General features: G+C 35.6%; 1 pseudogene; it reads right to left on the bottom strand.

The window, feature by feature from the left end:
• Positions 1-11,764: 11,764 nt before the first annotated feature.
• LOC120073566 overlaps positions 11,765-12,512 on the bottom strand; it is a 920-nt pseudogene continuing 172 nt past the window's right edge.

Below are 12,512 nucleotides of genomic sequence, written 5' to 3' on the forward strand. Positions count from 1 at the left end.
AATTAATTAAATAATAATTTAATATCAAATATTAAATTAATAAAACACCTAACTTAAACATGAATCCTATTCATGTAATCAATATTTAAATCATTATTTAAATATATTGAACTCTCCAAATACATTTAATTTTCAATAAATTTAAACGTTAATTATATCGAACATAATTATCCAAACCCTAAAATGAATTTGAACATTTCAAATTCATTCAATATTCTAATCCAAGATTTAACTTTTACGAGTTAGTAGAGAGATTTTATGGGCCTACAGATTACGAGCTCCAACAATTTGAGATTGATTGGCTAAACTCTTTAAACCAAATTAATCAATATTCGTTAACTACTGAGACATACTACTATATCTCAATAGTTGCACTCTCCTCACTGTAGATATATTTCATTCCACTTGATTGATCAGTTAGTCGATCCTTTATAGGTCGTTCGTATTTACACCTAGGTAAAAAAAAGAAAACCTTTTTACCCCTATAAATACATCTTGCTCCTTAAGTCTCCACTGATTTTCTAATGAACAATTGGTTTATAATCCAACTAATAAACCATATCCCTTTATATCATAAAAGGACGGGTCCATTTGTTCAAGTCTAGAAACCAATACTTAAGGAAACAACATATTTTCTAACCTTAAGACGAGTAGGAGTGGATTCCTTTCTTCCATGACTATGTCCTCAACTATCTATAATAGTCATCACTAGCTTCAAATTGTTTTAGTGCTAGATAATTTTTTTTAACCGACTCACATATGTTTATTGTAAGTATTATTATTTTTCCTTTCTAACTTCTACATTTTTCATTAAGAATCATTTCATATAATTTTTATTTTCTTTTTCCATTTTCTTCCAACTTTCTAGATCATTCTTCCCTAAAATCTTATTATTTTATTTCTTTGATATTTTTCTTACTTAGATATTCATTTACTCACTTTTATAGATCAATAGCCAAGGATAATAGCCAAGGATATTTATAGATCAATTTTTAATCTTAAGGTATTGAATTTAAAGATTAGTTTTCTTCGACTAGTCATAGAAAATTAATTTAAAAATCAATATTCAACTTGTAATTTTTGTACGTAGAAACTTGGGTTGTTATATAAAGAGAGTTTTTACCAGTTAACTTCACAAATCTACCTCCATACTGTGAGCTAATAATCCGATCATGATTCAAGACCGAATCTTCCGGATCGTGTAGAAGAAGAAGTCCACACGTTGCTATTTTTAATAAATATTATGTTAATCGTTTGTGGTTATTTTATTGTTATTAGACTATAAATGTAAGTCCATCAATTGAATAAAAATGAGGGAGTTCTATTACTTTTCTTTCTCTCGCTAATATATTTTGCTTCCAGAATATTTTGTTTTGTCTGTTTTCTTCAAATATATATCAGAGTGCGTGAGATTTTTTTTTGTGCAGATCCCTGGTTTTTAAACCAACATTTGATATTAGAGCCAGGTTGTCTTCTCATCGCAGTTTCCACCGTCCAATGAAGATGTCGAACGTCTCGCAGCAAGCGAAGGAGAACAACGGAGTGCCAATTCTCTACCCGATGTTAACTCATCACAACTACACGATGTGGGCGATAAAGGCGGAAGCAATCCTCGACGCCCAAGGAGTTTGAGAGGAGATAGAGCCAGCAAGAGGAGCCGAAGTGGATGTGAAGAAGGACAAAAAGGCGTGTGCGTACATTCTCCAATGCATCCCGGAAGACGTGCTTCTACAAATCGCGAAGAAGAAGACCATAAAGGAAATATGGGATAGTCTCAAGACGAGGTACTTGGCCAGCGAGCGGGTGAAGATGGCACAAGTTCAAACCTTGAAGAGCAAGTTTGATGTTCTTCGAATGAAGGAGACCGAGACAATCGATGAGTTCGCAGGAAAAATCAGCGGATTATCAAGAAAGTTCTCCACCCTCGGTGTTGCACTTGAGGATTCATCATTGGTCAAGAAGCTTCTATCCCAAGAGTTTCGTTCAAAGGGTGATCTAGGGATTTGCTATTTCTCTAAAGCTCGAACAGCGGAGAACTATTCCAACTACCCAGCTGCTAAAATCCGTCTTTCCTCGAGATTCCTATGAGGGCCAGATAGAGACTTTTATCTGTATTTGAATCAGAGGTGAGGATAGCTCGACAAACAGCCCAAGTTATGCTTTCAAAAAGAATAGGAATTGAGTTCTCCCTTTACTTTCTCGAAACATAACACCATCGGAGAAGACATTTGATTCTAAGACTTTTGAGTCCGGGAGATCTTTACATTTTTAAAGAGAATAAAATGAGAAGAAGAATAGGGAAGAAGATTCAAGAATTTCGGGTCTTCGAGGCCTTTGCTCCCTTGTCTTTGTCCCTTTGGGTTCTTGGGGACTGATCTCCTCCTTATCCTTACTGAAGAGCTTCTCTTTCTTCCTTCAAGCACTTGAGTGCTCCTCAAAGCTCCAAGTGTGAAGTCGTTTGTAAAAAACTTGTGCGCATGTATATGTGAGGTTTCTATATCCTATTTATAGCCTTCGTATTTTCTTGAGAGAGTGGAGATCGGATTTCTCTTTCCAATCTCCCTAGGACCCATGGCTTCGGCCAAGTATCATAGGGAGCCCCAGATTGAATACTCTTCTTTCTTTGAGTATTCTTATCACTGTTTTTTTGGCTAATTGATCAATTAATTACGCACTGTTAGAGGGGATCGAAGGAGAACGTTCCTTATTGACTCCCGTCCCTGACAAAAATTTCCCCTTCGTCGCTGGAATCGAGCAATTCCTAGATCTCGAAACCATGCCGTTTAAAGAGGCGATCGGACGAATGAAAGCGTATTGAGGACGGACGGCGCGACTCTGAGGAAACAACAAAAACTTCGATGGAAAACTCCTACTTACCCATGCCGAGTGAAAGTAAGACAGAAAGGGAACAGCGATGAAAACTCTTTGTGTGAACAAAGGGCGCGATCCGGTTCGGTAGCGATCGCGGAAATTGGCAAGAACGATGTCGTGGTCGTGGCGCGGAGCATCAAAATAGTGCGGGAGGCTACTAGCAACACTGTGGAAATGGCACTCGTGACAAAAGTCACATAAAAGTGCTTCACTTGCAACAAGATGGGACATTACGCGTCGGAGTTGCCGCGAAAAAGGTCGTGACGACGAAGCTCATCTGACTTGCACCGCCGATGAAAACCGACTTTGATGATGGCCGTGTCCCAGGAGGGGACACGCACTAGACGTGATCAGGAGGATGTCGTACTACTCAACAAAGAGTGGTGTTCCCGGAGATGTATCGTAATGACAAGAATGGAGAAACTAATGACATTTTGTATCTTGACAACGGTGCTAGCAACCACATGACTGGCCATCGTTAGAAGTTCCAAGAATTGGATGAAAGAGTCAACTGGGAGGGCTGAAACTCCGGCTATGGATCAACATTCAGACAGGGAAAAGAACGGTCGTGTTCGAGTTGCAAAAACGGTGATCAAAAGACTCTCTAAGAGGTATACTACATTCCAAAGCTACATAACAACATTCATAAGCCTCGGACAAAATGACAGAAGGATGGGAACAAGGTGCAAATGGCGGGACGATGCCATGAAAGTGTCTGACAGAAGCGGGAAGCTCTTGATTGTCGGTGAAGCGAACACAAAATCGCTTGTACAAGATAACCTTGAAGACGTTCAAGCAAGTCTGCCTTCTGACGAGCCTAGAAGACCAGCATGGTTGTGGCACGCGAGACTTGCCATGTCAACTTTCATGACTTGAAGCTCATGGGCGAGAAGAAATTGGGCAGTTGGAGTACCACTAGTGACTCAAACCGAACAAGTTATGCGATAGCGTGCGTGTACTAAACAAGCAAGGTTGTCGTTCCTGCGCCAATCAACCCTATAGAGCAGAGAAGCCGCTAGAACTTCCTCCATGCCGATATTATAGACCGATTTTCACCGTGTACTCTCGTTGGCGAACAAGTATTTTCTATTGATCGTTGACGATTCCACAAGATGGATGTGGCTATACATTGTTAGAGGCAAAAAGTGACGCACTCAAGCATTCAAGAAATTCAAAACTCTTGATGGAGAACAAGACGGATACAAGATCAGGAACGCTCCAGATGGATTTGAGGTGGCGAGTTCTTATCTGCGGAAGTTCACTTCAATTTTTGTGAAAAAGAAGGAGAATCGAGCGACACCTCACTGGTCCATATTCACCACAACAGAATGGCGTCGTAGGCATCGTAACCGCACCGTAATGGCGGTGACGAGATCACTCCTTCAAAAGCATGCACGTGCTAGCAATATGGTTTGGGGAGAGGCGGTGAGACACCGGTTTTATGTGTTAAAGACCGTCTTCCACGAAGCCCTTTGAGAACGCACATCCATTTGAAGCTTGGATGGGGAGAAAGCCACATCTTGCGCACTTGAGAGTGTTTTGGTTGTGTGTGCATATGTAAAAAACACAACCCCCTCACCTCAAGAAACTCGACGACTGAAGCTCGCCGATGGTAGATTTTGGTGTCGAAGAAGATGCAAAGCTCATCGCTTATATGACCCAAGCTGTGGAAAAATACAAATTAGTAGAGATGTCGTTTTTTCAAGAGAATCTTGAATGGGCTTGGAACGAAGGCGTTAATGACGGCAAGGAGATTTCCGGAGTTTTAGATGATGACCATATTTTATTCTGACGAAGTGTCAATTAATATGGAGGATACAGAAACTGGGGTCGAAAATGCCGCACCACAAATAACCGAGATACCCGAAATTGGAGAGACTAAGTCCATCTACTCCAATCGACGGAACCACACCAATCCGTCTAGTAAATCTCTCGCTGACAATCTATGCCAACCACAGAGGAAGTTTAGGCGCGTGAAGAACAAGGAAAATGAAGGTGATGATGTTTGGTGTCCGAAAAAAACCGACTGTTTACCAAGAAGCTTGTACCGAGGGCCCGCTGGTATGAAGCAATGGAGAACGAGCTGAAATCCATTGAGAAGAATAACACATGGAGTCTAACCGAGCTTCCACTAGGACACCAAACCATTGGTTCTAAAATGGGTGTTCAAATTTGAAGAAAGAACTATAATAGAGAAGTTGTCAAGCACAAAGTAAGATTTGGTTGCTAAAGGCTATGTATAAAGACCAAGGCATCGACTTTGAAGAATTTTTGCACCGGTTTGCAAGACTTGACATCGTTTGGTCATTTTTGCACTCGCTGCAAAACGAAATTGGGAGGGTACCATCTAGATGTGAAGTTGGCGTTTCTTTAAGGGAATTGGAAGAGGAAGTAATATATTTACTCAACCGAGGGATTTGAGTTCCAAACTAAGAAACACAAGTGTATATGTTGTTGAAAAGCTCTCTAACGGAATTGAGACAACTCCATGAGCTGGGAACATTCGACGTTGCAAAGAGTCTCAAAGAGCTTGGCTTTGGGAAATGCCACTCAAGAGCAAGTAGTCTACACAAGAAGAGAAGGAGAAGGAAAGTGTTCTTTGTTGGAGTGTATGTTGACGATCTTTCATTGTAACGGGAAGGTAGCACCGAAAAAAGTCAACAAGTTCAAAGTACAAATGATGGCAAAATTTAAAGAGCGATTTAGGTCTTCTCTCTTGCGCTTAGTGAATTTGAAGTGGAGAACAACAGAAGGGTCGAAATCTTGTTCAAACAACCAACTTTTGCCAAAAGAATCTTGTTCCCAGTTCGAGAATGGATACTTGCAATGCCACGAAGTACCCAATTGGAACCCAAGGCACAACTTCACAAAGACATGGAAGGAGCACCAATTTGATGCTACGAGACAAGAAAGCATTCGTTGTTATCTTAATACTTGTTGAACACAATTACCGGATCTCTCATATGTTTGTGGATTGCGAGCATATATGAAAGGCCTTACGGCCCTGCATCACATATGGTGCGTTCAAGCAAATACTTAGGTATTGAGAGGGACAATTGCACTTTGGTCACTTATGTGAAAGTCCCCGAGAAGTCATATATTTTGGACTACTCCCGACAGTATTAGCAGGTTGATCTTCGACGTAGAGGAAAAGCACAAGTGGAATGGCGTTTACTTAAATGAAAGCTTGTTTCATGGAAATTCACAAAAGCAAAAGACGTTGAGGCACTCTCATCTTGCGAAAGCCGAGTTTCATGGCAACCACTACCGCGGGCTGCCAAACGTTGTGGTTAGAAGCCTTGTTAGCAGTTAACTGGAATAGAGCCAGACCGTAACATTTGTTCTGTGGACAACAAATCCGCGATAGCTCTTCATGAAGAATCCCGTATTTCATGCCCGCAGTAAGCACATAGATAACACTGGCTTTCATTTCATTTGCGGTTGTCGAGAAAGGGGGAAAATTGTCATTGAATTTCAAAAACCGGAAACAAACGATGCTGGACGCACTGACCAAAAACATGATAGGAGTAAGTTAGCTACTATGCGGTCAGCTATTTAGGTGTGCGTGATTTAGAATCATGTCAGTGATTAGCGGGATAGTGACGAGCGAATAATCCAATCATGATTCAAGACCGAATCTTTCGGATTGTGTGAAGAAGAAGTCCACACGTTGCTATTTTTATAAATATTATGTTAATCGTTTGTGGTTATTTTTTTGTTATTAGAATATAATGTAAGTCCATCAATTGAATAAAAATGAGGGAGTTCTATTACTTTTCTTTCTTCGCTAATATTTTTCTTTCAGAATATTTTTTTTCTGTTTTCTTCAAATATATATCAGAGTGCGTGAGATTTTTTTTTGTGCAATCCCTGGTTTTTAAACCAACACATACACTATAGGTAATCCTAAAATGAGTAGATCAGTGTTAGAGTCACGAATCCAAGTTGAAAAAAGGTCAGTTTCGGTGCGTATAGTTACAATGATGTCAACAACATAAGTTGTCTTCCGTACAATTGACGAAATCGCGTGGGCTTGTCATATATTGTCGCCCGAAACCACCTAACATCGCCGAGAAAGAAGTTTTGCTCGGTTTTTTTTTCTCACTGTTTAAGGAGTGTGCAAAACCACCATTGTAGAGATAAGGAAAACACAAAAATGGGAAAGGAGCACCTAAGAGGGAGAAAGAGAAGAAAACAAAAAACTTTGCTATTTATTGCCAGTCTGAACAAACATTCTCTCATATAAAGAGTTTTAGTATTGTAAAGAGACTACCTGTACGTTCAAAGCATAAAAAAATGTTATATAATATTAACCTGTAACATTGATGATTGAAGGATTTCAAAAGTTGCGAAATATTCATAAGGTTGCGTAAAAAGATTAATTTCAACACCCCAATAATCTGCAGGCATTAAGTGGACCAATGGAGTTCCATTGAATTAAAAGATAAAATTTATTTTGCAAATCTAAACAGTTCTGATTCTCAAGTTTATCCCTTTATCCATAAAACCTTCTTCCGTTGCAACCTATGCACGCCCAACATTCTTCTTCCTCTCCGTTCACCCAAGTGAACAGTTTATTTCTCAAGTTATCCTCTGTCAACATCTTCTCTGCTTTCCAAACCGACTTGATACCTCCCAACTTCTATGCCAAAAAAGGAGGCTTTGGAAAATGATATCTTCTGCCTCATGATGCGAGGAAGAGGAAACAAGGATGAGAAGATGTAAGGTGTACTGGTATGTACATATTAATCAAGGGCGGAGCCACCTAGGAAGTTTAGTAGGGCATGTGTCTCCTTCAATTTATCTAATTTTGTATTTTTAATACAAAATATAAAGTAATATGTATTAATATATACATAGAAGATGAAGCTTAGATTGTTTGGGAGAGCATGTGGGTTTGAGTAGTACAACTAACTTACAAAACATTTTATTTCTTATTTAGGTTTTATATGACATTTTACCATATTTCTCATCCCAACTTTTAAAGTCTACTCATGTAAATTCTAATAAAGAAAACTAGCGTTTTAAACAATTCCTTTATCTTTTTCTTAATAAATAAATAATCAAAAATATATATATATATATTTTTTATCGACAACAGAGGCATTTATATATTTTCTTTTTCTTTTAAAAATTTACTTTTCAACCTCAACACTCAAGAACATTCTTATTAAAAAGTATTGTTTATTTCTTTTACATATCTTATATTCACATTACTCTCTATACATTTCATTAAGTTCCATATTACTTTAAATCACAAAATACTGTTAGTTTTTAAAATTAATTTCAATTTCATACTAGAAAAGATTATTTATTTCACTCGTTGGATATACTACAACGATTTTATTACAATATCTCTTCATAGTTGATATTTACTTGGGACAATTGTGCAAGGGTGGGTGTGAATTCAAAATCAAAAAAATATGAAAGCAAATATTCAACAAGTTTCAATCTTATCTTTTAGCTTTATTTTTCCATATATATTTTTATGAAAATTATCTTGGAATCACAAATGACTTGTTCCAAACATTACAAAGTAAATAATTCAAATAATTGTGAATGTAATAAATATAGTCAAGATTTGTAAAGAAAGACTGCCAAAAAAACAAGAGAGTCTAATTGAGATTTCATTGTTGAATATAGGTTTCTGATTTTCTGTCATAGTCATTGCATATTGGAAATCCTTTAAAATAGTATGACCTAATTCTAATTCAAGGATGATACAAGTAAAAAATTCTCAACCCAATTAAAATTTACATCATTATTCGTGTTACAGTTTTAAATCTCAACCAATTACAATATACATCATTAACGTTTTAACAGTTTCTATGCCCTCGTTGATTATTGCACACTTCAAGAGCTAAATAATCGTTTTATTGACGCAAATATTGAATTGCTTCTCTATATGGCATGTCTTAAATTCGATGTAATTCATTTATTATTTTTTTATAGAAAAAGCCTTAGTCAACTTATTTCAATTTTACCTAAAGAGACTTTTCAGTTATTGAACTCTGTATTCTTGAAGATTCAACTTCAAAATTTTATTAATTATATACCATTCCCAAAATATTGAGTTTAGTTGAGCTAAAAAAAACATGTATATCTTTGTGGTAAAAAAGTCCTGACGAATAAAGACTATGATCTATTCATTAGTTATATAGATTACTCACTTTGGTGTTGACTTACCTATTGTGTACAACTGCTATAAAAAACTTTTTTCTTGCTATGCGATTGTTGAAGACTCAATTACGTTAAATTAAACTGAGATTCAATGGATTGAATCGTCTTATAATCTATATGAAAAAGAATTTTATTTGATAATGAAGTTATTCCTAAATCGATTTGAAAATATGAAAGTCGTAAAATGGGAAATTAATGTATTCAAATTAGTTAATTTATGAAACTACGAATACTTTTTTTATATTATTTAAATATATTTTTTATAAGACTACCCCTATATAAGTCTCCTAGCCTCCACCACTTATTCTGATACTAATTGGGTCGGTTTTCGGAGTAATTAAAATCTCGTCTCTAGATTTAAAGAACTCATGGGTTTTGACGGGGAAAAAAAGACGAATATGGAGAATCAAATAACATTAAAAAGAAAAATATTTAACAAATTAGTGTTTTTACTAAAAATAAAAAATCCATCAATGTTTCTGCAAATCGTATATACACCTTCGGCCTTTAACCTATGCCATAATTGATTTATTTTGCTGTTCGTTTTAATAACATTGCTTTCTTTTTTATTCAAAGGAAGTTGACTTTGAAATAATTAAACCAATCAATTAACGGATAAAACATAAAAATTATTTACAAATTGGAATTCCAAATTAGTTTTTATATCTTTGTGTTATTGTAGTTAAATTTTTCTAGTATATGTGAAGTTTTCTCCAAAATTGAAAATACAAGTACAGCAGAATAAGGAAAGTTTTCAAATTTAAAGAAAAATATTAAAAAAAGAAAAAAGAAAAAAGAAAAAAGTGGTTATTAAACAAATATATATAACAAGACCTTTTGAAAAGGCTAAATATTTTTGGTCTGCTCTTAATGGTTAGATGTCTATTTAATTATTCTTATTATTTTAACATTTTATATTATACCAAGTTAACCTTAACTTATGATTAAACGTGCACACATGACATGATTATAAAGTTTTAGAAGAGAAATTATGTTATAAACAAAAAATTAAAAAAAAAAAATCAAAAATGTTAAAACATAAGGGATCGGTTCAGAAAAATTTAAACTTTGGAAAAAACAAATATATTGGTCTCTAATTTGGATATTTTTTAAATTTAGTCGTTAATATTAATTTTTTATGTTTTTATCATTTTAAATTATACCCTCCACTAATAAGAAAATGTTTAATGATAAACATGAAACATAATATATACTTTAATGAATGATCAGAATGTTGTTACAAACTAATTTGAGTTTTCAGAATGTATTTAAAGTATAGGAATCCGGTTAATTAAAAAAACTTTTTCAAACTAAAAATGGAAAAAACTAAAACATATAAACATATATATTTAGCCAATGTGATTTTTTTTTTTTTTATATATATATAAAACCTAAAAGAAATCCAAATGAAAGGGTGTTTAGAGAGTTAATTAAATAATTAATTAAGGCAATGGCATAATGTAGATATTGGAACCTAGAATAAAGATTAGAGTAGAATTCGCATGGAGCATAATATTTAAAGTAGAAAGGTGTGGATTTGAAAGCAATGAAGGCTGAGACATCTAAAATAAAGTAAATCTGAGAGCACAGTAAGATATTCAGAGAAGATTTGTGAAAGAAAAACACAGACACACCAAAAACACTTTCTTTATTTCCCAAAAGCCTTGCTTTTCTCTTTTCTTTCACTTCCTTCTAATATAACACTATTATCACCCTAACCATATATTTTTTTCACCATCCATTATTTTTATTTCTCCCCATTTACATTTTTATTTTTTTACCACCTTCTTCATTACCTCAAATATTTTTACTTATTTTTTCCATTGAATTGTCTATATATATATTTACAAAGAGATCTGTTTGAGAAACCCAAGAAAAAGAGATGATGATCTCTCATATATCTTTGTTCCTTCTCTTTCTCCCTCTATTTTCATTTCCCAAAAATCTTTGGTTGACTAAATTATGCTGTATATGGAATTGTGATTTTTTTAATACTACATTATGGTATAAGGGATTTAATGATGAGAGAAAAAAAAAAAAATTAAGTATACATTTCCTTATACCAAGAAAAAAACTCACACATTAAACACTTACAACCAAAGGGGCAATTACCAAATTAGAAATGAGGAATATCACCCTAAAGAAGTAAAAACTTTCTTATACTCATTACATCAAACAAAATCTAATATACTATAGTTAATTATCTTGAACAAGTAGTCCACATTAGGAAATTGTTTGATTTTTATGGGGGAATAATGTTGGAGAATTTTTTTCTTGTTTTCTCCAATAAAAGTACGAGAAAGTAACAAAATTTTGAATTGTGGAATGGAAACTTTAGTGGATTTGAATATTATTATTTTAAAACAAGAATTGTAAGTACATTGTAAGAAAAAAAAAGGTAAATCCAAGTGAAAAATCTTCTTAAATTAGAATCTAATATGCATAAAAATGAATGGTAAAATTAAATATTAAATTAATTTCCATTGAAGTTAATATTGAATACATCTTCACATTAAGTTAATTGATTTTAAAACCACATGTAAATTAATTTTTCCTGAAAAAAGAAAAAACCACTGATGCCTAAAGAAAGCATTCATTATACACCAAAAACCCAAGCTTTAAACACAAACAAAACTAAAATCCTAATATGGAAAAAAAAAATAAGCCCAATTAAGGGAAAATAAAAAACCAGTGTCCATTTTTATTTTTTTTTTTAAATATGCTCCATTGCACTAGCATGAACATCAGACCAAGAAAAAGCTGGATTCCAGTTAACCTGTCGTTTCGCCGCGCCCACCGGAGCCGCTTCCAAAATCGCTGCCGTAGCCGTCGTAACACATTCGTTACTCCCACGGATCCCTGATGGCCATCCGGTGAAATTAATTGTTCGACGACGATTTAAGCTTCTGATTAGGGTCCCTGAATTTCCCGGCGCCGCCGTGGAGCTGACCTACGCGCCGTGAGGATACCCATTTTGTTTGATGATGAACTTGAGTCTGATTGTTTCTCCAGTAAGAGCAGAGATGCAAAGGCCCGAGAAGAAAAAATTGAGTGGCGGCGCCGGAATTTCATCAAACCCATCGTCCTTAGCATTGAAACAGCGTGGTCTGCGGTGGGTCGTATTATGACGTTGGGAGGCGGCGAGATTATTAGGCGTTAGGGCTTTGGGTGGCGGATTCTCAAAACGGCCAAAAGGTGATGAATTTTGCCGGCGACCCCCACAGAATTTTGCGTGGGGATTGATATTATTTCGTGATCCAACGCTCCGACCCATTCCGAATCCGACCGACCCCAATATCTCAAGACGATAAAGTTTTTCATTTTTTCCAGCTGTAGACTTCCCTTACAGCAGCCGCCACCGTCGCGGCGGCGCTTTTGTTCTTCCGACACCCACCGCCGATGGGAACGTTCCTGAGGGCCCCACTTTGTCCCAATAACTGCGACATGTAATCTGCTCTCTT

Source organism: Benincasa hispida, chromosome 3, assembly GCF_009727055.1.
Source record: "Benincasa hispida cultivar B227 chromosome 3, ASM972705v1, whole genome shotgun sequence".
NCBI classification, from domain to species: domain Eukaryota; kingdom Viridiplantae; phylum Streptophyta; class Magnoliopsida; order Cucurbitales; family Cucurbitaceae; genus Benincasa; species Benincasa hispida.